This window comes from Pleurodeles waltl, chromosome 2_1 (assembly GCF_031143425.1).
Source record: "Pleurodeles waltl isolate 20211129_DDA chromosome 2_1, aPleWal1.hap1.20221129, whole genome shotgun sequence".
NCBI lineage: Eukaryota > Metazoa > Chordata > Amphibia > Caudata > Salamandridae > Pleurodeles > Pleurodeles waltl.
In genome coordinates, this window is record NC_090438.1 from 322,341,119 (window position 1) to 322,364,058 (window position 22,940).

Consider the following 22,940-nt stretch of genomic DNA (forward strand, 5'->3'; position numbering starts at 1 on the left):
AGAGAATGCTGCAAATTGCTCAGGCAGTTTGCTACTTTATTCTCACTTACCCCAGGGCTCACTAATGGTGTGCCCATGACATGGACATGGGGGATAGCATATCTGTCAAGAATAGAATCTACAATGCTGCCTGATGAAGTGAGAGACAGCATCAAGGGCGAGGTATTCAAGATGATGGATCTGGGGGTGATTGATCCCTTCAGTATTCCATACTGTAGTCCAGTGGTACTGCTACCCAAAGCTGTCCCACTGGGTATCACCCCAGAACATAGATTTTGTGTGCCTTAATTCTGTAATGAAGGCTGATGTTCACCCCATCCCCAGAGCTGATGAGCTCATTGATCGGTTGGGGGCTGCCAAGTACCTCAGTAGCTTTGTCTTGAACTCAGTGTATTGGCAGATTGCCCCAACTAAGAAAGCCAAGTAGTGGTCTGCATTCTCCACCCCAGAAGGCCACTTCCTGTTCAGATGAATGCCCCACTTGGACGAAGGAATGTCCCAGACACCTTCCAGATGTTTGACAACCAGGTCCTAATTGTAATAGAAAAATCCGTGCAGGCTACTGGGGTGACATGGCAGTTTTCACCTTCAGCTGGGATGACCACCTGCATCACTTACAGGGAGTGCTTCAGCCCTGCAGTGGGCTGGCCTGACTAACAAGGCCATTAATTATCAGGTGGAGCAGGGATCAGTACTGAATTTGGGCCACTTTGGTGATGTAGGCAAGGTTCAGTCTTTTCAGCCAGAAATATAGACCAATATGTCTTGGGAGCCTCCCAAGACTTAGACCCAGGTGAGAGCCGTTCTAGGCCTCACTGGGTACTACTGGGTACTACTGGGAGATTTGTTAATGGACATATAGTAAACTTGGCATCCTTGGCATGGTTTCCCCTTACCGTTTCCTTTCAGACCTCCTGTTTTGCTGACCTTGTTTTTGCTGGCTTTAGGACTCTGGGTACTTTACCACTGCTAACCAGGATTGAAGTGGATGTGCTTTCTGCCTAAAACATGGTAAAATCTTTGGCATATTTACTTTTATGTATCTAGTAAAGTGCACTACCTGTGACCAGGGTCTACAGCATTGATTGTTCCATTCATTTAAGTAGCCCTTCAACATGTCTGAGGCCTGCCATTGCAGCGCCTATGAGTGCAGTTTTCAACTGCCATGTTGAGCTGCCAAGCTAACCCTCTTGTCAGACCCAAACCTTCTTTGTTAATACATATGTCACCCCTAATGTAGGCCCTAACAGTCGAAGAGCAGGGTGCAGTATATTTAAAAAGTAGGAAATGTACTTTTAGGTTTCACATGTCTTGGCAGTGGAAACTCTTAAATTCATGTTTTATTACTGCAAGCCAATGACTCCCATAGGATATCACTGGGATTACCTTATTACAGTTTATAAGTGTAATTTGCAATTGAAAAGAGCTAGGACCCCCAAGTTTGGTGTCTTTGGAATCTCAATTTATAATCACAACTTATGGTGAGGTCAGATTTTACATTTTAATTCCTAAAATGATACTTTTAAAAAGTTGGCATTTTCTTACTTACCCCCATTTTCGCTGAATACTCATGTGGGGTAGGTGACAGCTGGGCTTGTGCATTCCATTCAGACAGCCACACACAAAGGGAGCTTAGGTGTGGCTGATGGGTAATCCTCAGCCCGATGTGCTATCCTGAGCAAGATTGGAGGGAGGAGCTGACATTTGCACACCTCAGTGGGCTGTGTCCTGTCACTACACAAAGGGCTGCATACCCCCTGTAGTTGGCCTGGAGCCAGGACAGGTAGTCTGTGCACTTCAAAGGACTCTCTGTGAAATCTCCCTCACTTCAAAGGCAAAACTGGGAATAAGTAATGGACCTCGGACACCACCATCTCAGTACACTTCTGGACCTGTAGGTACTCTGCCAGGAAGACATACTGTTGTGCTTCTGAAAGGACTACCACTCTGCAGGACTTCTGAATTGCTGTGCTGACCTACTGCCTGTTGTCCTCCTTGCCTCATAGTGAGAAGGACTGGACCTGCATCTCTCCAGCCCAGAACCAAAGTGATTCCAATGGCTGCTGGCTTGCCTCTTGTTTTCTGAAGTCTAAGGGACTTCCAGCTCACCTTCTATAGCATTTGGACTCTGCCAGCTGTGAGTCTTGCCCTGCCATATCGTGTCAATCCAGTTCTGGACCCTTGCAAGTGGGCATAAAGTGCTGCTTCAGTGGAAATCCACACATCATCAAAATTGATGGTTGGAACTGGCGCATCAACATTGTTGCAGGAATTGGAACCAACGCATCTACTTCATTAGATGGATCCAACCTGGTGCATGGTACTCAGAATCAGCGCATCCCACTTGCAATTGATGCATACTCTGCTACAGGTGCCATAGCAGCTCATCGCATTCAGAACCAGTGCATTGCACTCGGAACCAATGCATTGCCACCATTGTGCGGAGATCGATGCATTGCCTCCACTGTGTGGCCTGACACCAATGCATCTCTGCAGCTACTCCATGCACGCCTTCCTTCTTCCCTCTTGTCACCCTCTTGTCATGGTTGTCTGACGGAACACCGACTTTGAAAACAACTAGTGCCTTAAGAACGAGGTCGGAACACCGACCTCGTTCTTACTACTAATAATTTTACCACGAATGCCTTAACAACGATATTTCGTTGTAAAGGCATTCCTGATAAAATCATTACTAATAGGCACCATTCACCCTACATCCCTCACCCCACCCCCCAAACCCCACCCCAAAACCTAAAACCCCCTAACCCCCAACCACCTCCCCAAAACCAAAAACGCCCCACCCCAAAACTTAAAACCCCCTAACCCCCCACCCCCTCCCCAAAACCAAAAATGCCCCACCCCCCACCCCACTCCAAAACCTAAAACGCCCTAACCCCCCACCCCCAACCCCAAAACCAAAAACACCCCACCCCAAAACCTAAAAACCCCTAACTACCCACCCCCTCCCCAAAACCAAAAACGCCCCACCCCCCTAACACCACCCCAAAACCTAAAACCCCCTGACCCCCCACCCCCTCCCCAAAACCTAAACCCACCACTTACCTTAGTCGACCCCTTGTCACCTGCGTCGTCCTCCTTCGCCAACTCCCTTCTTTATACCTTAACCATGCATGTTCGTTGTTCAGAACATACGTAGTTAAGGCACAAAATAACGGAGTCGTGATTAAAACAAGCGTTGTTGCGCTTTCGTTAACCACGACTCTCGTAAAAAAAAAGTCGTAATAAAGGATGTTTCCCTCTTGTCATTCCTTATTTCTCTTTTTTCTTGCCTTCTTTTCTTCTTTCTTTTTCTTTCTTTTTTTTGTTCTTTTTTCTTTCTGTTGTCCTTTTTCTTTCTTTCCTCCCTTCCCACCTGTCCAGCTTGCTTTCCATTTGACCAGCTTTCTTTCCTTTGGTCAATCGTCTTTCTTATTTTCTTTTCTCCTTATCTTCTTTCTTCTTCTTTCTTTCCTGTAATGCATTCATTATTTGTTTGCTTCTTTCCTTCTTGCTTGTTTTCCCATCTGTCTTGCCTTTTTGCTTACATCTTTCATGCCTTTTTCTTTCCATTGTTGTGCCTTTTTTCTTGATGTCTTTCTTTTTTCTTGATTTTTTCCATTTCTTTTTTACTTCATTTCTTACCTTCTTTCATTCTTTTTCCTTCCATTCTTCTTTCCTTTCTTCTTTCTTTTATTTTTTCTTTGTTACCTTCTTTCTCAAAGACATTACCAGACGGATTGGCTTTTTTAGATCTGTGTTACACAAGACCTTTTTTAACTACAATTCTGTGTAGAACATAGTTATATAGGGTTTCAGCTAGACTTCATCCCTTGGGCTGTGTGTGTCACTCACATTTTTCTTCCACCCACCCCAGCATGCATCAAAGGGGGGCAATAAGTCTGCCAATTTCAGCCATTGTCTTCACTATGAGCTGCGGCATACTGTCCTTCCACAGAGAGCACAGCCACAGCCAAAGTAGTTCCCTTCAGTGCCAGAAATTACTATGGTAAGTTGTGCTTTTTTGAGACTGAACGTCAAAAATGTTTGCCTTCAACCAATGTTTATATTTTTTACTTTGATGAGGGCCCAGTAGCTTCCTGGGCAATGACGTTTTGCAAAAAACAAGATAAAACAAAACAAGAAATCCCAAAAGTCTGGAGGTGAATTCCAAACCTATTGGCTTAGCTAATGCTTATTCTAATTTTGAAGTATGCTGAAAACAAAGATTTTCATAGTATCAAGAGGAATGAAGGCACTTACTTAGTGATGCACAAATGACAAATTATTAGTGGAACCCAATTCCCATAAATTATCATTTGTGCAGTAAAAGGTTTTAGCAATAAAACGTTAAGTCTGTGTATGTTTAGTGGTCATTTCAGTGGCAAATGTGCTGTCTGTAAACAACAGTGTGCTACCACACCTTGAGTTTAGTGACATATTTGCGACAGTGTGCTCCTAAATGGAACATGAGCTATGCACTACACCCTTACCACTCTTCTGATGAATGAGCATGGCTCATGTGTGACCTTGGGCCAGATGTAGCAAAAATAAAAATTGCGACTCGCATTTTGCGAGTTGATGCGACTCGCAAAATGCGAGTCGCAAATTGGAATGTCAGAAACAAAAGCGATCCGATTTTGCGACTCGCAACGCTGTGTGCGAGTCCGCAGTTTGCGAGGTCGCTGTTTGCGAGTGTGCAAAAAACGAACTCGCAATTAGCGAGTGGGTGTCGCAAATTGCGATTACCTTCAAAATTGCTTGCAGGTGCAGCAGAACACTCCAGAAAGCATACCAGAACACTCTGGAAACACTTCCTGGCACATGATGATGACATCACAGCCAGGAAGTTAACAAATACACCTGGGAGGAGGGCTCAACAGTGAGCAGTGTCTCTGCCACTGACAGTAGGGTGCTGAGGAGTGGTAGGCACAGCACCATGGACGCAGCAGGGACCAGCCAGGCTGGCAGGAGGGGCAGGAGATCATAGATAACAGCCAGGACAGATTAATGTGGCACATGGCGTTAATGTGCCACATGACTGGTTGGCATTTTCCTGCCCATGGACAATTTCAACTTGTACAGTATATAGTTTCTTCATGACATTAATAAAACAGTTATTTTTGTTCCACTTAACAAATGGTTAATAGGTGAGTATGGTGGGAGTTGACACGTACCGTCCAAAATATTGCGTTGCTATGTGGTCCCGTCTCAGTCTGCCTTGATTAGCTAGACTCCTATCCCCATGATGGCGATGTGGTTGTTCTTGCTCTTCATCATCAGGATCTGGGTCTGCAGGGGTGAGAGGTAGCCCACGTCGGGTGGCTATGTTGTGGAGGATGGCGCATGCAACCACAATTTTGAAAGCGGTAATGGGGGTGTATTGGAGGGCGCCTCCACTGCAGTGGAGGCATCTGAATCTTGCCTTCAGCAGTCCGAAGGTGCGCTCAATCAGGTTCCTGGTCCTCTTATGCGCACTGTTGTATTGCCTCTCTGATTCAGTTCTGGGTGTTAAAAACGGAGTCATGATCCAAGGCCTGAGAGCATATGCACTGTCACCTGTTGGGCACAAAAGTACACGGTTAGGAAGTCCAGATTGTCGTGCACAGTGACCTGTGTGTATGTCTGCAAGTGTCTGTGGCTCTACCTAGGAGGTAACCGTCTCCAAATTCCCCACGTTCCAGGCGTTGATGTATCCCACTATGCCTAAAAATGTATGAGTCATGGGTACTGCCAGGAAACTTAGCTACGATGTCCGTGATGACATAATGGGCATCACAAACAACCTGTATGTTGAGTGAGTGGGTACACTTCCTGTTGCGGAAAATGTGTTCCAGATTAGCAGGGGGGCATATTTGAATGTGTGTCCCATCTACACACCCTATGACATGAGGAAAGTGGGCAATGCGGTAAAAGTCCAGCTTGGTGCTGTTAATTTCTGCCTCATTCCTTGGTAAGTATATGAAGTGAGACATGTGCGTGACTAAGGCATCTAGGAATGCCCTGAGGAACCTTGACACTGCACTTTGGGATACCCCACCTGCCACGGCAATGACCCCCTGATAGCTCCCTGAGGCCAAGAGGTGCAGTGCGCATAGTACTTGCACATGCGTAGGGATGGCGCAGCCACGCAGAGTCTTGTGTTCTAGCTGTGGTTTCAGTAAATCTATTAATTCTAGATTGGCTGCGCTGCTAAGGCGGTATTTGTCATAGATCTCCTCTTCAGTTTGCTGAAAAAGAGTCTGCCTTGTTCTATATATCTTCTCCAGTCTGTGGCCCCTCCTCCTCCTCTGCTGGGCTGCGTGGACTCTCCTCCTCACTGCTATCAGGTATATCTCCGCCATCTTGAGTAACCCAGATGCCTTCTGGGTCTCCTTTTATACTTTGGTAATGGTTACCACCTGCTCTGAGTTAGTGGTAAATGGGACATGCAAACTAGGCTTTTTGCGACTAGTCGCAATTTGCGAGTTGCAATTGCATATGGGTTGCGACTCACAAATTGCGACTTGCAATTTGCGGGTCGCAAAATGGGGTCGCACCGGATGCGACTCGCAAACGGGTCCCATCGCTTTTTGCGAGTCGGAAATGGGCTTTTTGCATCCCATTTCCGATTTTGCACTGTCGCAAATTGCGATTCGGCCCGTTTGCGAGTCGCAATTGTTTGCTACATCTGGCCCCTTGTTCTTTGTGTGATGCTTGAATTTTTCTGAATCCCTGAGAATTCTGTGATGTAACATTGATGGCAGCACCCTCACCCTTATAATTGTTCCATTACCTCTGTGACCCACTTTCATATTCCTGTACGTGGCCGTGAACGATGCATTTACTTCAGCGAAAATGTCCTGCTGTACAATTCACAAGAAACAGGGATCCTCGGGGCTTCTCGAAGCCACGCCTAATGCGTCTCCTGTAACAAAATATATTCAGAAGTAGCACTGCTCACTCTGGCAGTGCTCACTCATCCCGGAGACGAATCGGAAAACGGGACTGTGTTTGGTAAGTGAAACATCCTTAAAAGAATGTTTAGGAAGCAACTAGACAAAGGTAGTTTGGATATTATCTGGTTTAACTGCGATATTTTATACAAAATACTTTGGAAAATAAATGATTGCTGTTCCAACGTGCAGATGTGGCCGCTGCATAAGGGTTGCTGGCATGTTTAACGGCATGCATTGTAGTTAGTATGCCGTGCCTTTGTAAGGAATGCATGTCTTGGTTTGATTTGTTCTCATTAGCGAGCTTGGGAGTCCTTGGGAGTCCTTCCTGCGGAACAGCTGCCCATTGCAACACATCGATGCATACAACAGATAACGGGGTTTTGCGAACTGGAGGGCAGATGTTGAAAAGATGTGCTACAAAGGCATATTGAAAATACAATTATAAACAAGAGACGGCTGCGATGAAGGACAGTGTGTTTTCCCATTTCAAAACATTTTCATTAGTTTTAGGATATAGCAGTACAAGAGAAGCATCCATAGGTGGAGTATTAGTGTGCGTGTTCGAAATAACTGTATTTGCGGCGTTCACATCGTCTTATTGTGAAAATATGACATTTTGCTTTTGCTATTTTTCATTTTCTATTTTATCATTTTCTCCCCGGGAAATTTACTTTTTTTTTACGCACGGAGAAATGCTTTTTCTAAACCACCATAAAATTTGGGATTGTTCTCTCCGCCTTTTTGGTTTTTGATTGTCTCTTGTCCTTTACTGGATTAAGGGCCACATGTTCGAAAGTTTTTAGCATTCACACACAGTGAATTGGGCCGTTTGCGACCGCAAAATAGTCTTTTACTATGTACCAGCCTTATTTTGTGATTCAGTAATCTAATACCAAGGGCCAGATGTATGAAAATATTTTGCACTCGCAAACGGTAAAATCGGCCGTTTGCGAGTGCAAAATAGTGGTCTGCAATGCATGAAAGGCATTCGCAGACCACAAAGTAGCAATCACAAAAATTGCGATTTTTAGCGTTGCGACCTGGATTTTGCGAATCGCAATTTGCGATTCGCAAAATCCAGGTCGCAAGGCAATGCTGCAAAAAATCGCAAATTGCGATTTTTCGCAGAATGGTATTTTGCACATGCAAAATACCACGATCTGCAACCAGGTGGTAACCTGGTGCAAAATTTAAAAATGCAATAAAACTGCATTTTTAAATTGAACATGTAAAGCACACATGCCCTTTTGGCATGTGTGTACCTTACATGTTAAAAAAAAAAAAATTGGGGTGCAGGAGAGGGGGCCTTAGGCCCCCAGCACCCTGGCCTTTTGCATTTCCAAAACTGCGATTTCTGGTTCAGAAATCGCAATTTTGGAAATGCAAAAAATTTGCAGCTATGGGCCAACAGGCGAATGGGGCCGGTATCGCAATTTGAGATTCGGTAATAGCATTTGCGATTTTTAAGAAATCGCTATTACCGATTCGCAAATGTGATACATGGCCCTTTGCGAGTCGGTAATAGCGATTTCTTAAAAATCGCTATTACCGAATCGCAATGGGCCGTGATGGTACATCTGGCCCCAAATCACAAAATAGGGTTTGCGAGTCGGTATTAGAACGGGGAGTATTAACGGCGTCCTTTCTTAATAGCGAGTCTCAGAGCCATGTATGAATGTTTTGGGGTAGCAAAACATTTATCTTTTACTGACTCCATGAACAAAGTGGTAATCCATTCAGAATAGGAGGGGTTCCCCAAGGGCCCCCCACTGCTTTGTGAATGTTGGTGAAAACATTTTTTAATAGGAGGCAGTGGTCTCACTTTTCATTTATAATTTTGAAATGCATCCCATTTGTCTTTAAGGAAAACAGACTGCATTTAAAAACAAGCATTTGTAATGCAATGAGTCTCGCATTGGCTTGAGTTAGAGCTGTTGGTGTGAATTTCTAAGTGGACTTTTCTTGCCACATTAATTGAAAATGAAAAGTAAAACCGTTGGCATAAGCGAGCCGATTTAAAATGCCACGGTTGCCATGAGCATGAGCGTGAAGGAGAGACACAAAATGAAAAACGTTTGCTCACAGTGAAATGTAGCGGCAAACGTGCAATTACCCATGCAACATGGTCGGTGTCCAAGGCAGTAAAAGAACCCCGCCCCAATAAGGGACAAAAGTAAAACATTTACCAATAATAACAAAGGATTTTTAAAAGGCAAGCCCATCAACGAGTGAAAGTGATCGGCATGTGGTGGATGTGGATAAAAGCCCACAATACTACAGTAGGTCGAAGCACTTGCACGCTTTTCCTAAAAATGCTTTATTTAAATACCCTTTGAATGATTGGGTTGTTTGGTTTTATGTAGTCTTTAGTGATGTTTCTGCTCCTGATACAAGATTTATTATTTGAGGATTGATACATTGGACCGAATATTATCATATGTGCTCCATTAGGATTATTTCCTGAAGATGACCCTGTAAACAACAAGGGGTCAAAATGCCATCAACGCTTGATGAAGCTGATTGGATATGAGCAATTTGTGTATTGTGTGCATTGACCCTCTGTAGTTTAATTGTTTGCACTTTGGATCCAACGCTTTTGTGTCTAAACATTGTTAATTATGTATATTTGTATGGTAGTGTGTTTTTGAGGATCCATTGATTAATGTTTTATAAGTGATTTTTGTATAATTACATTTGTTTTTTCATTACACTGTTGTTGGCACCTTCCTTTATTATTTTACTTTTTGGATTTATTGAGTCTCCTTGAACTATTATGGTTATTAATTTATTTAAATATCAGTCACAGACATGATGATCTGCTGACCCCAGCAGGCCACCATCCCTGAGAGTGTGGGCCATCCCCAATGGGTCACAAATTGTGATCTTCCTCATGAATATTGATGAGGCAGGTCCTTTGTAACCCATTTGGGAATCACAACCAGTGTTTGAAACAATGTTGTACATGGCATTTTGCAACTTCCTAATTGCGAGTCTCAAAAAGTCATACTTAGGAACTCACAAAATGTAGCAATAGCACATGTGTATGAGGTCCATAATCTCTGAGAGTTCCAGTGTGGGAATGGACAATGTAAAAGTTTGAACAATAGCCACAACAGGTGGTGTTTACCGACTTTTGATGCAATCCCATTCCCCTCCCACAGAGCAGATTTAATCCCAAGCAAAGTACACCAAACTGGTGTAAAATGAGTAAATCAATATACAAATATATATCTATATCTTGTGAATTTTCACTCATATGTCATGCCATTTGTTTAAAACATTGAACTTGGTTTTGCAAATGTTAGTGTGAATTGTGACCCATTTCATGTGTACTGTGTCTGTCATCAAGCTGGCACTGATTTAATTAATCAGCTTCTGGGATCTGTGCATAAATAGTTTCAGCAAAGCAATGCAAAATTACCATCCAGTGCTGAGGAAAACAATTTCAGATAATTTGCGCCCTCAGATGTCTTAAGATTTTGTATTGCTAGGCTCTTTCTTAACCTGCAGACTAAATTGGCTCCATCCGGAGAAAGGACCTCCTCTATAAATTCAGCACTTAGGGCCAGATGTAGCAAAGTATTTGCACATCGCAAACGGCGAAAATCGCCGTTTGCGAGGTGCAAATGCCTCTTTGCTATGCAGAAATGCAGATTGCGAGTCGGTACCGACTCGCAATATGCATTTCCGACTCGCAAATAGGAAGGGGTGTTCCCTTCCTATTTGCGAGTCTGAGTGGTATGCAATACCATTTGCGACCGCGTACGCGGTCGCAAATGGCATTGCAGTTACCATCCACTTCAAGTGGATGGTAACCCACTCGCAAATTGGAAGGGGTCCCACATGGGACCCCTTCCAGTTTGTGACTGGACCCACAAATATTTTTTCAGGGCAGGGAGTGGTCCAAGGGACCACTCCCTGCCCTGAAAAAATACCGAAACTAAAGGTTTCGTTTTTTTTTTAAGTGCAGCTCGTTTTCCTGTAAGGAAAACGGGCTACACTTTAAAAAAAAAAAACTGCTTTATTTAAAAGCAGTCACGAACATGGAGGTCTGCTGACGAAAGCAGGCCTCCATGTTTGCGAGTGCCTATACTCGCTATGGGGCCGCAATTTGCGACCCACCTCATGAATATTCATGAGGTGGGTCATTGCGACCCCATAGCGAGTTGCAATCGGTGTCTGAGACACCGTACTGCATACCAATTTGCGAGGTGCAAAGTGCGAGTCGCATGGACTCGCACTTTGCACCTCGCAAATTTTAAATTTGCTACATCTGGCCCTTATTTCGTAGGACTTTTGGAAAGGCCTTGAAGATATACCCTTCTCACCCTTAGTACCACATACACATGTCAATGCTCGGTTGCTATCGATTTGCCCTAGTGCCATGAAGCCATTGCAGTGCTTGGAACAAGAATTAGCACACCAGAACATAGCTTAGTAGGCATTAGCACTCATTTTAGAAAATAGAGGGTGAAATCCAAAAATCGATAGAAATTAACAGTAAAGGTTAAAGACACAGCAGATAGTAGCCCGAAGGGGCAAGATGCAGCAGCAGTCAGCGTCTTGGCTTTGATGAAGAGGCAAGCTTGGGTCACCCTGCTACTCATGCTTGTAATGATCTCATTAAATACTGCCATAATCAAATGTTTTACAATCACCACAACATTGAACATCTCTTTGTTGTGCCAACCTTTTTATTTCTCACTTCACATCTTGTTTTCTGTTCTGTTTCGGCCTAAATTGGCATTAACATGTGAATGCTGTTTCTATTTTACCAGTACGTGGAACCAATTGCTAACACAACAGTTTCATTGCTCTTTTGAACATAGATTTTACTTAGAGACTTGTTGGATCTCGAGGGACAATCATACTGTTTCCAGTATTAGTGCAAAAGGCCATTTATTAGAAAAGGATTGCAATAAACATTACAACATGTAACACAATATATTTAAATCCTTAACATATCAACTGTGTTTCCTCCTTCGCCCCCATCCTCAATCTCCCACCTTAATGCCTCACACATTCTTTCTGCATATCACCCCATCACTTTCTCCCATCACCATTGTGCTCATTGCTTCCTTTCCGAAACATCCTCTAACCACCACTTTATTCACCTGTTCCATTCACCCTACCCTCTATTCTTCCTTTCACCTGAAATCCTTATTTCTCCTCCCAAGGGGTGGATCCACCAGCATATGACTCTCCACCCCCCTCATGTTCCAGTCCCATTCTCCTGCAACCCATCCTAAACTGGCATCACACCCACTACCCCTTCTGCTAACTGTATGGTGGGTTGGTTCATTAAGCACTCCGCCCCCTATAATACTGTGAGTCTGGAGAGGACATTGTTTCCGCTCCCGGATCCTTAAATGTTTCCCTACCCACGTGACCCCTCACACTTCCACCAGGCCTGTCAAAATCTTGTCGCCCTCTCTCCATCTCATGAAACTTCCCGAGGGAAGACTAATCTGCGATTAGCTTACCGTGGGACTCTCCCTGGTGGGACAATCATACTGACTCCATTATTAGTGCAAAAGGCCATTTATTAGGACAGGATTGTAATAAACATTACAACATGTAACAACACTACATATTTAAATCCTTAACATATTAATTGTGTTTCCTCCTTTGCCTCATCCCCATTTTCTCACTATAGTGCCTCACACATTCCTTCCGCCTTTCACCTCTGTCATTTTCTCCCATCACCATCGTCCTAATCGTTGCCTTTCCAAAGCATCCTCTAACCACCACTTCATTCACCTATTCCTGTGAACCTACCCCCAGATTTTCTTTCACCTGAAATCCTTATGCCTCCTCCCAAGGGATGGAGCCACCCATATCTGACTGTCCACATCCCCATGTACTGCCATCCAGAAAAACCCTGGAGGGTGTTTTCTGCCCCACCTCTGTACACATTCAATACTGCAACACCATCACTCCATCGACTTCTCCCGCACTACACTCTCTCATTCTACAACTGCCCCAACACATTCCTGAGTTCTACAATGTAATAGGTGTATCCCAGATAAGAAAGGTACGTACCAACAACTCAAAAAAGCCCCCCACCTCCTTCCTTAATACCCCAATGTGACACCACTTTTATGTCCTTCCCTGCAAAAAAAACTCTCATTGCTCTGTTAACTTTTTTCCGAGCTTTGTCAATGGCAGCATGCTTGACTGCTCCACCCATTTCCTATGTAGCACAAATACCATCCACACCAAACATGTCCCAGACAATCTGTGCTTTAGAATCTCTAGATCCTGCTGCATGTTTTGCAGTAGTGTCAGTCCCGATAGCTGTACCAAATCGTTTTCCCCTGTTGGACTTTTTTTCATAATCCCCAATCTTTTTGCCTCCTGCCTCCTATTTTTTCTGAGCTGTTGTTGTTGTCTTTAGAACTCGGAGCACTTTACCACTGTTAACCAGTGCTAAAGTGCATATGCTCTCTGTGTAAATTGTATGATTGATTGGCTTATCCATGATTGGCATACTTGATTTACTGGTAGGTCACTAGTACAGTGCACTAGAGGTGCCCAGGGCCTATAAATCAAATGCTGCTAGTGGACCTGCAGCTCTGTAAACATGGCTCAGACCTGCCACTGCAGTGTCTGTGTGTGCAGTTTTAAACTCCCAATTCGACGTACCCACTTGTCAGGCCTAAACCTTCCCTTTTCTTACATGTATTACACCCCTAATGTAGGCCCTAAGTAGCCCCATGGGCAGGGTGCAGTGTATGTTTAAGGTAGGACATATACTAATGTGTTTTATATGTCCTAACAGTGAAGTACTGACAAATTCGTTTTTCACTGTTGCAAGGCCTATCTCTCTCATAGGTTAACATGGGGGCTGCCTTTAAATATGATTAAAGTGTAGATTCCCTTTGGGGGTGGATAGTCATGTGGAGTTTGGGGTCTCTGAGATCACAATTTAAAAATACATCTCTTAATAAAGTTGATTTTAAGATTGTGTGTTTGAAAATGCCACTTTTAGGAAGTGAGCATTTTCTTGCTTAAACCATTCTGTGACTCTGCCTGTTTGTGAATTCCCTTTCTGGGTCAGTTTGACAGTTGGGCTGTTTGCACCGCTTTCTAGACAGTGACACAAAGGGAGCTGGGGTGTAGCTTGCATATCCTGATGAACCATCTGTGCTAGGAGGGAGGGGAGGAGTGGTCACTCACACCTGAAAGGGCTGTGCCTGCCCTCATGCAATGGAGTCTCCAACCCCCTGGTGTGTGTCTGGGGCCTGGCCTTGGCAAGGCAGGATTTCCCAAACAAGAGAGGCTTTCCTTTGAAGTAAGCCTACTTCAAAGGCCAAAATGGTTATAAGAAGGGCACCCAAAACCACAGACTTTAGATCACTTCTGGACATCAAGATGAACCTCTGCCTGGAGAAGAGCTGAAGAGCTGAGGAGAAGTGCTGCCCTGCCTGTGACTGTGCTTTGTGGAGATATCCTGCAATTGCTGCTTCTGTCTGGTGAAAGGGGACAAAGACTGGACTTTTTTGTGCATTCCTGCTTGTAAAGAAATCTCCAAGGGCTTGACCTGAGCTTGCCTCCTGTTGTTGAAGTCTCAGGGCCATCAAAGGCTTCCTCTACCAGCACCTGGACTCTCTGCTGAGACTCCTGCACTGCCAAGTGATACCCTATCCAGTTCCTTGGGCCTTGACAGGTGAAGCTGGCAGACCAAGGTTGAAAATCCATGCACAGACCGCTATGCGGGGAAATTTCCGACGCAAACTCCAAGACGCGGCTGAAGAAATGATGCGCCGTAGGCTTCGTGGCTGAAATTGACCCTCCGTCTGCAGTGCAGCTGGAAGATCGACACACGCAGCTGGAGAAATGATGCGCCAAACCGCTAACGGAGGCTGTTAACATTGCAACCCACACAGTGCGGTTTTGCTGATACTGTGCTGCAGGATTTTCGATGCAAACCTTTCTGGGTGCGGAAAAACGAAGCAATGCCTGCCAAGACCCGAGTGCTTGCCCGGATCGACGCATCGCTCTCCTGTGGAGAGGAAAAACTACGCACACTGACCCGACCGGAGAAGGAGAAATGACGCATGGTCTCGCTTGCGGGTGAGAAATCGACCCATCGCTAACCTTTTTCGACTCACACTCGCCGGTGCGTGTTATTTTGATGCTACGCAGGTACTTTTCAACGCTAACTGTGTTTTTTCTGTTTACAAAAGAAATTAAGACTCTTTCGCTTTTAAAATTAATAACTTGACTTGTGGATGTCGGATTTTCGTTGTTTTGGTCTTGTTTTGTTTAGATAAATATTTCCCATTTTTCTAAACTGGTGTTGTTTCATTTTGTAGTGTTTTCACTGAGTTACTTTGTGTGTTTGTAGAAATACTTTACACCTACACTCTGAAGTTAAGCCTGCCTGCTCGTGCCAAGCTACCAAGGGGTTGAGCGGGGGTTAGCTGAGGGTGATTCTCCTTTACCCTGACTAGAGTGAGGGTTCTTGCTTGAGCGGGGGTAACTTTACTGCCAACCAAAGACCCCATTTTTAACATCCCCAAATGCAAAACCAACATTTCTTGACATTCCCATCTTGGCACCATGGATGCTAGAAAAGGCAGTAAATCATCTTATCTCATACCACCCTTTCCCCAAAAGAGCATCTCATACTGTCTTCTAGGCAGTCCCAGATTGCATCCATATCTCTTGTCCCACATACTTTGAAGTCAAGTGGATGAACCAGTGCCCCACCCTCCACGTCACCCCCACTGTGACTCACTAGGCCGCTCACACTCCCTAGGGGAAAAGAAACATATTAGCCACCATCCTCAGACCACTGTAGACCCCCCACCAAATCCCCAGGCACTCCCTCAATTCAGCACATATCGCTCACTGCACTTCGACCTCCATCTCCCAATCTTGTGAATCCTCCACTCCAAACTTGCAGCTGATGTCGCTTCCTCAATCTGAAATGAGTGATTCCCGAAGGAAATGCCACCACTGCTCTATGCAAACCGTCAGAAGCTGAAAAGCCATGACCCTGCTACCATTCTGATGACAAAACACCACCCCTTTTAACTGCCCCCATAGCCACACTTGAAATGACTGCCACTCTCATGGAGTAAGCTGTCTCACACCCTCCTTTCTTCAGCCAGATCCACTTCCCTCTCCTCTCTTGCTCCGTCTTGGACTTCCATAACCATATCCCCCTGTGGTTGGATTCCATCCTCACCTTCTCACACTGTACTCCATGCTTGCTCTCCAATCCCAGGACTTCAAACACCCTGAATGCTCCAAAATACATCCAAATCATGCACAAGCGGAACTACGCCACCTCAAACTGTTTATAGCAGGACCCGTCCAAACTTCCCAGAATCTCACAGAGTACATCAAATGTAATGGCTTCCCTCAATCCCCTATTAGAACCTGGTCTCCCTCTGCCCCAGCCCTTCAGCACGTTGCTCAGCATCTCAGTGCCCGCAGGGTCAAAACCCCACAGGAGCTTCCCATAAAAAGACAAACAAGCCAGTTTGCCCGCAATGGTCGTGGGTGACAAATCCTCATCCATTAATTCCTATACTGAGCATTACTTATCCTTCCCTGTCAGTGCGTTCTCTTCTCAAGGTCCTCCCTAATACCTCCTGCAATGCCTGAAACTCCTTCCATGCTAGCTGATAGCTCTTCCTGGTAGACTCAGCTAAAGACATCTCTACCAGCATAAGAACTCTCTAGTCCCTCACTCCCAAACTTCTGTAGGGACTGACATCTTGACTTCCTCCACTCCCAGTGCCATACTGCCAAAGTGGTGCCACTGTGATCGAGACACTGAGTCATCTATGACATTGTTCTCTCTGGGCACATGGGTTGCTTTGAAGACAATATTTGTTAGCAGACACAAGAGCATTAATCGTCTCAGCAACCTTAAAACCCTCAGATCTCGTGCCTTCTGTCTGTTTACTAGCTCAACCACAGTCATGTTATCTACATGAAACATCAGCATCCTGTTCAGTAACTTGTCACCCCTCACTGCTAATTCCACCAAAAGTGGAAAAAAATCCAGGAATGCAATACTACTCTCCTTCTGCAACCACTGCTGTGGCCTGTGCTCCATACACCATCTGCCATCCCAAAGCAAGCCAAAACCATGTGCTCCTGCTGCATCCAAAAACATCTCGACCTTCCAAACCATCCTCTCCTCCTGAAACCACATGGACACACCATTGAGTTCACCAAGAAAGGAGTGCCAAACCCCCAAATTTGCCCTTACTGCCACTGAAATTCAAATCCTGTGGTATGGTAGTGTGGCACCTGACGTAGCTATGCCTAACTACCTGCCAAAAGTACACCCCCCACCCCTCTGCAAGCAAAGTTGAGGAAGCCTAACAATGTTTGTGCTTTCCGAAGCTCCAACGTCTTTCACCTTTCACTTCTTCCAAAAAAAGCCTGATTCACCAAAACCTTCTGCCCTGGCAACCTTGAAACCATGCTGAACATGTCAGCTTGATCACCAGAAAAACCAAGGTCGTACTGGGCTCTTTTGTCTTTTTAGAGCCAGAGGCACACCAAATTTATCTGCCATGATATCAAACTTCCGCAGTGCCCTGCAACAATCACCAGAACCCGGCTTACCCACAAACAAGAAATCATCCAGGTATTGTGACCTCTTGGTGCCCGCTCACTTTTGTGAAGACTCATTGCAAAAAGGAACTGAAACCCTAAAAAAGGGCACAAGAAATTGCACAGCCCGTTGGGAGTACCCTGCATCCCCTGCAAAGAGAAATCTGCAGGATGAATAGGTAACAAATGGAATACTGATTTGATATCCCATTTCACCAGCTGCGCTTCCTGTCCACACAGCCTGACCAAGCCAATGCATCATCAACTCAGGCATACACTACCTTAGTATACTCTGCTGCTATGAACTCATTGACAGATGCACCCTTGGGCCAGGATAAAATATGTATCAACCTGAACTCCCCTTCTTGTTTATTAGGTACCACACCCAGAGGAGATATCATCAGATCAGACAGCGCCCATTACAAAAAGGGGCCCACAATGCTTCCTTCTCGCTCCTCTTTGCTCATTTTTTTCCTCACTACCTCCAGAAGCTCCTTGACTGACTGCAAATTGTCAGCCCACCTGCATCCTCTAGGTCCTTGGTAAACCACTTGAAAGCCCTCCTGGAACCCCCACTCCTGTCTCAATGCTGCGTCAACATCAGGATAATGAGCCAGCCATGGCAGGAATGATTCCAGGTTAACTGCCCTTTGGACCAGCAGGGCCCTGCTGTTCTCTGCCCCGTCCCGCCCTCTATTATTCTGCTGGGCTGACCAGTGTAAAGCATTGTGTAATGGGATGTCTGCCCCACACTTGGAGCTCTCGTGTTTGAACCTGCAAGGGTTACTGTTGCAGAATCCCTTATTAAAGTTCCAGCAAGCCACTGATGTTCCCCCTGGGTAAGTACCTTTGGCCACGTTGTTGGCTGCAATACCCACCCCTTCCAGGGTGGGATATGGCTGAAAGGATTTGTATGTGATAGGTAAACCACTTGCCATGTGCCTCGAGGCTGTATTTGATGACATCCACAGCATCCATGATTCCGAGTCCATGCCCCCCCATGGCTTATCAGGGATTACGCTGACCTGCGCCCTGAATTCCTTGTCATAGCTAAGCCAAGGAAACCTTCCAAGGTGCATTTGGGCCTTCCTGATCATGTTCATGTACTTAAACAAGGAGATGGCCCTGTCGGGGTATTAATCACAATAAACGTTAGCGTATATCAGAAACGCTGATGTCCAGTTCTCCATAGTAATGGGACTCATGGGTCTTCTGCCCAATTCCCACTGTACTTTTTTCAACCCTTCCTTCGCTAGAATAACCCTATGAAGGAGCTTAAACATGTCAGTACTCATGCTTCCATATTCTGCCCTTCATCTTGTCAGATAGGTGGAACCCCAGCGGCATGGCTAAACCTAGTCGGGTAAATGTTTTTTGTGACCTGGATCATCTTTTGACTTCTCGCTCTACCCCTCCCCTACTTTTGAAGAATCTGTCTGGACTCCTGAACTACTTCCTCTTGCCCTGCTCTCTGTCTCCGGTCGAGCCTCACCCTTCTTACCAATTACCCCATCATCCACTCCTCTTGATTTGCACGCCTTCCTCTCTGATCCACCCTCCTGTGCATCTCACACAGTAATTCTTCTTACCTGCTGTGATGCCAGCTTCACTCCTACTCAGCTTCCTAGTCACCGTGCCTGCCTGCTTCCGTTGCCCTTGAGTGCCTCAGGTGTCCACACTTGACTCCTGTAAGACACCAACTTGCTGCTTGTGATTCCATGCGGGCCCTGCCATCACATTTTGTCCAGCTCTTTCTTCCTCACAGACCTCAGAGTCAAGCTCCAATTCATCCTCACATTCAACTGTTTCATTTATCACCTGTTCCTCTGATTGTCCATCTGTAGAAGTGGACCTAGACCCTTTGTGGGCTGTCCGCTCCTTAGGTGTCACACAACACACATGGTCTTTCGTCACAGGGAGGGCTGCAGTGAATCCCCCTAGTTCTTCAGACCAACGTCCTAGAGCCGTCATGCTTCCCTCTGGTTTCGCCATCTTTCTGCCAGCTGGGCCTCGGCTGGTCTCGAACCAGAGCCCGCCTGGCTGCTCCAGCCTGGCGCATCACTGTCATTGCCAGCCTCATGAGCCGCTGTCTGACGCCCCTCTTTTGACTCCGCAGGCACCCACAGTTAATGTCCTCTCTGGCTCCACCCTCGCTCCCCCTTTGACTGCTGCCCCTTTTGCCTTTTTGACCTGCTGCGCCGGTTCAGCCTCTTGTTCCCTGGCCCTGCACATTCTCTCCCAAAGGGCCTCTGTCTCCTCCACTGCCCTGTGATATTTCTTTATCCTGGCCTCCAAAAGCACCACTGACATACTCCATTGGCCACTCGCAAAGCTCCCTTTCGCACTGCAGCATGGGAGCCCATCTGTGTCATACCCCTTGCACCCTCCCATCCCAATGAACTGCCTCTTCACCTTGCCTGAGGCTGCTTCCGCCCTCCCCTGCCTGTTTTCTCTTACTACCCACGGCTGGGCCCAGGCACCTGCCCCCTGCTGGCTGCTTCCTGCCTTGGCGAAGCTCAGGTCCAAGGGGCCCTCTATCCTGGTGTCTAGCAATGACTCACCATTCCCCCATTTGCTTCTCTTGGGTATCCTTAGCAGTTTCAGTGGTGGGCTCCCCCCCCCCCCCACTGGCCTCCTGTATGCTCCCACTATGGGCCCCAGAATCACCTTCCCCAGTGGCACAGTGAGGATCCTACACCTCCCTGACAATTTGAGGACCCCCATTCCAGGAGAAATGCGATGCAGCCCGGGTCGGTCTTTCCATGTCAACCCAGGCCACCTCTAACATGTCGGGCCGCAGGAGGTTGGCATGCCCAGCCTCCCCGAGGGTGCGCGGTGTGGCGTGCACTGCCTTCCCATTCTGTCACACATCCATTCCTGATCCTGGCTCCCAAGGGCAATCACTGCCCTCATCTCAAGCACTGGGCCGGTGAAGTCAGAAACACCTAAATTAAAGGGGGAAAGGAGCTCCTAAACATTCTGTCCCCTGCAATACTCGGATCTCGGAGAGGATGCCATTTCCTCTCCCGGCTCCTTAAATACTTCCCTACCCACCTGACTGCCCCACTTCAGCAAGGCCTGTCCAATACTGTTCCCTCCTTCTGCCCCACAAAGCATCCCGGGGGAAGACCAGTATACGACTAGCTTCATTCAGGACCCTCCCTTGACACGGAGAGCTGTTGGCAGCTCTCCGTGTCAAAGAACTTTTATAAGTCTCCTTTAAGTACTAACCTGTGAGCACGGAAGAGTATTTTCATTGAATCCAGTGCTTCCATTTTGTTGCTCTTCGCTGATGTTGCCTGTTTGTGCAGTGCATTCCATTAAACAACAACCCTGTCGGCTCAGAGTATATGGACAAATTCTGCAACAACATTTGCATCTACTCAATAGACAGATGTATGAAACTATTTTATGCTTGTAAATTCTGTAATTCGCAAAATCAATGGGCTTGAGAACACAAAATGCTGTTATCAAATGTACAAAGCTAATTTTTAATGGATTTTTTAACCTGATACCAAATCACAATTTTGAAGGAGCGTAAAAAAGGGGAATCATTCCAATTTGCGTTTTAATATGGATGTATCAATGTTTTCCACTGCGACTCTGAATGAAGGCCAGTTTCCTAAACCTCAAAGGAACTGATTCCGAAAGGGAGGGGATCCTATTGGGACATTTTCTCCTGTGGGAATGGTATTGGCAGCCTTTGAGGGAGTTGGCAGTGGATATATGGTCCAGGAGACCGCTGTTAACTCCTCTTGATGTTTTTTCAAATGGAATATATTTTTCTGTTTTTAAAGCACCACTGGTTCCTTTAGGGTGTTAGGCTGTTTAAACATTTTTCACTTCGACATGCAAACAAAGGGATTGTATTCTGCTGTTTCATATAAACCACCATCTATTTCATAACACGTTGGTGCACAATGAGCAATTACTTTTTGTGAACAGACTGTTAGTTCCTTTGACACTTGAGTGCAGCAAGTTTGCTTATCATTTGCTTATCAATGATGGTAAGTATATATAAGGGATTACAGACTGTGACCAATAATTCTAGAGTTGTACGTATTCAAGTTTATTAAAAACATAAATAAAAAAAATACAATTTTGTTTGGAAAACAAATCTGTTACTCAATCATTGCTGACGTTTGTTTAAAAGATTACGCCTTTCAACTAATGGATTGCCTTTCAATAGTTTCCTTTCCCAGATTGATGCATGTTTTGCATTACTTCAGTGTCTCTCTGTTAATACATATGTTTAACAGGATTCAATGTGGAAGTCGATGTACGCTGTTTTCTTGGTAAAGCGTGGGTTTTGTGTGTAAGGGAAGCTGCTATGGAATGCAAGAGACTTTGTTCATCTTTGTTACTTTACACAGGGTGCGTAATGGAAGGTCTTGTTCTGTGATGTCCATGAAGTGGAAAATAACTTTCCATAGCTAACTTCTGCTGTTGCCATGCTACCTCACCCATCTCACTTTGGTCCTTAGGACCAGAAGGAAGTTATTAACTATGTCATTACACCGCATCCATGTGCTGTTCTCTCCACTGCTCAGGTTCCTCTCATAATGGAGATGAGCTTAAAACATTGCAGCAGCTTAGTCACATCCAGTCACTTCCATGCTCCGTCCTCTGTTCTCACAACTTTAGGTCAGGCATTAGACAATTATATTTCTAATATACTTACTTAAAGGGGATTTTAGTCACTTCTCTTCATCCATTGGTCTGTTGTTGTGTCATTCTTTCTTTTTATTTAGTAAATATTTTTCATCTGATTGAAGAACACACAGCAGCTTCACGAACAAAAATGTTTTGAAAAAACAATGGCAAACTGAGTATTGCCAAAAGGCCGGCAGACAACACCAGCCCTCTTAGCTTTGCCAATGCTTGTTTATAGTTAGCGTGGGAAGTATCAGGGAACAAGGAACAATTTAGTTTTTGTCTGATGGTGCTCAATGTGGAAGGTGGGAGTGGGTAATTTTTTCTCTTGGGTGGGGAGAGAGCTTGGCGTGGCACAGGAGGAAATACATTTCTTTCAGTTGGTGTTGGAAGAGTATTTTGGGAAGTGAGGTGGCATGATACAGAGACACAAAATTCAAAAGTGTCATTATCATTTCACATTCTGTTGAATTAAGACTATGGGGGTTATTCCAACTTTGGAGGAAGTGGTAATCCGTCCCAAAAGTGACGGTAAAGTGACGGATATACCACCAGCCGTATTACGAGTCCATTATATCCTATGGAACTCGTAATACGGCTGGTGGTAAATCCGTCACATTTGGGACGGATTACCACCTCCTCCAAAGTTGGAATAACCCCCTATATATGGGAGATCAGGCATAATTCATTATAGTCATGGAAAAGGTGGTGAGGCTGTGTTAGGTACAAGTAAAATGTTCTTAAGTAGGTGGTGGTGCTGAACATCTTTAG

The 22,940-nt window shown here is 45.3% G+C and overlaps 1 protein-coding gene across 1 annotated transcript in view; it reads left to right on the forward strand.

Annotated features, from left to right (window-relative positions):
• Nucleotides 1–6,909: 6,909 nt before the first annotated feature.
• Nucleotides 6,910–22,940, forward strand: part of IL13RA2 (interleukin 13 receptor subunit alpha 2) — a 623,741-nt gene continuing 607,710 nt past the window's right edge. Inside the window, exon 1 of the mRNA XM_069212556.1 lies at nt 6,910–6,993. The gene's annotated coding sequence lies outside the window, so the exon portion shown is untranslated. The remainder of the gene's footprint in view (nt 6,994–22,940) is intronic.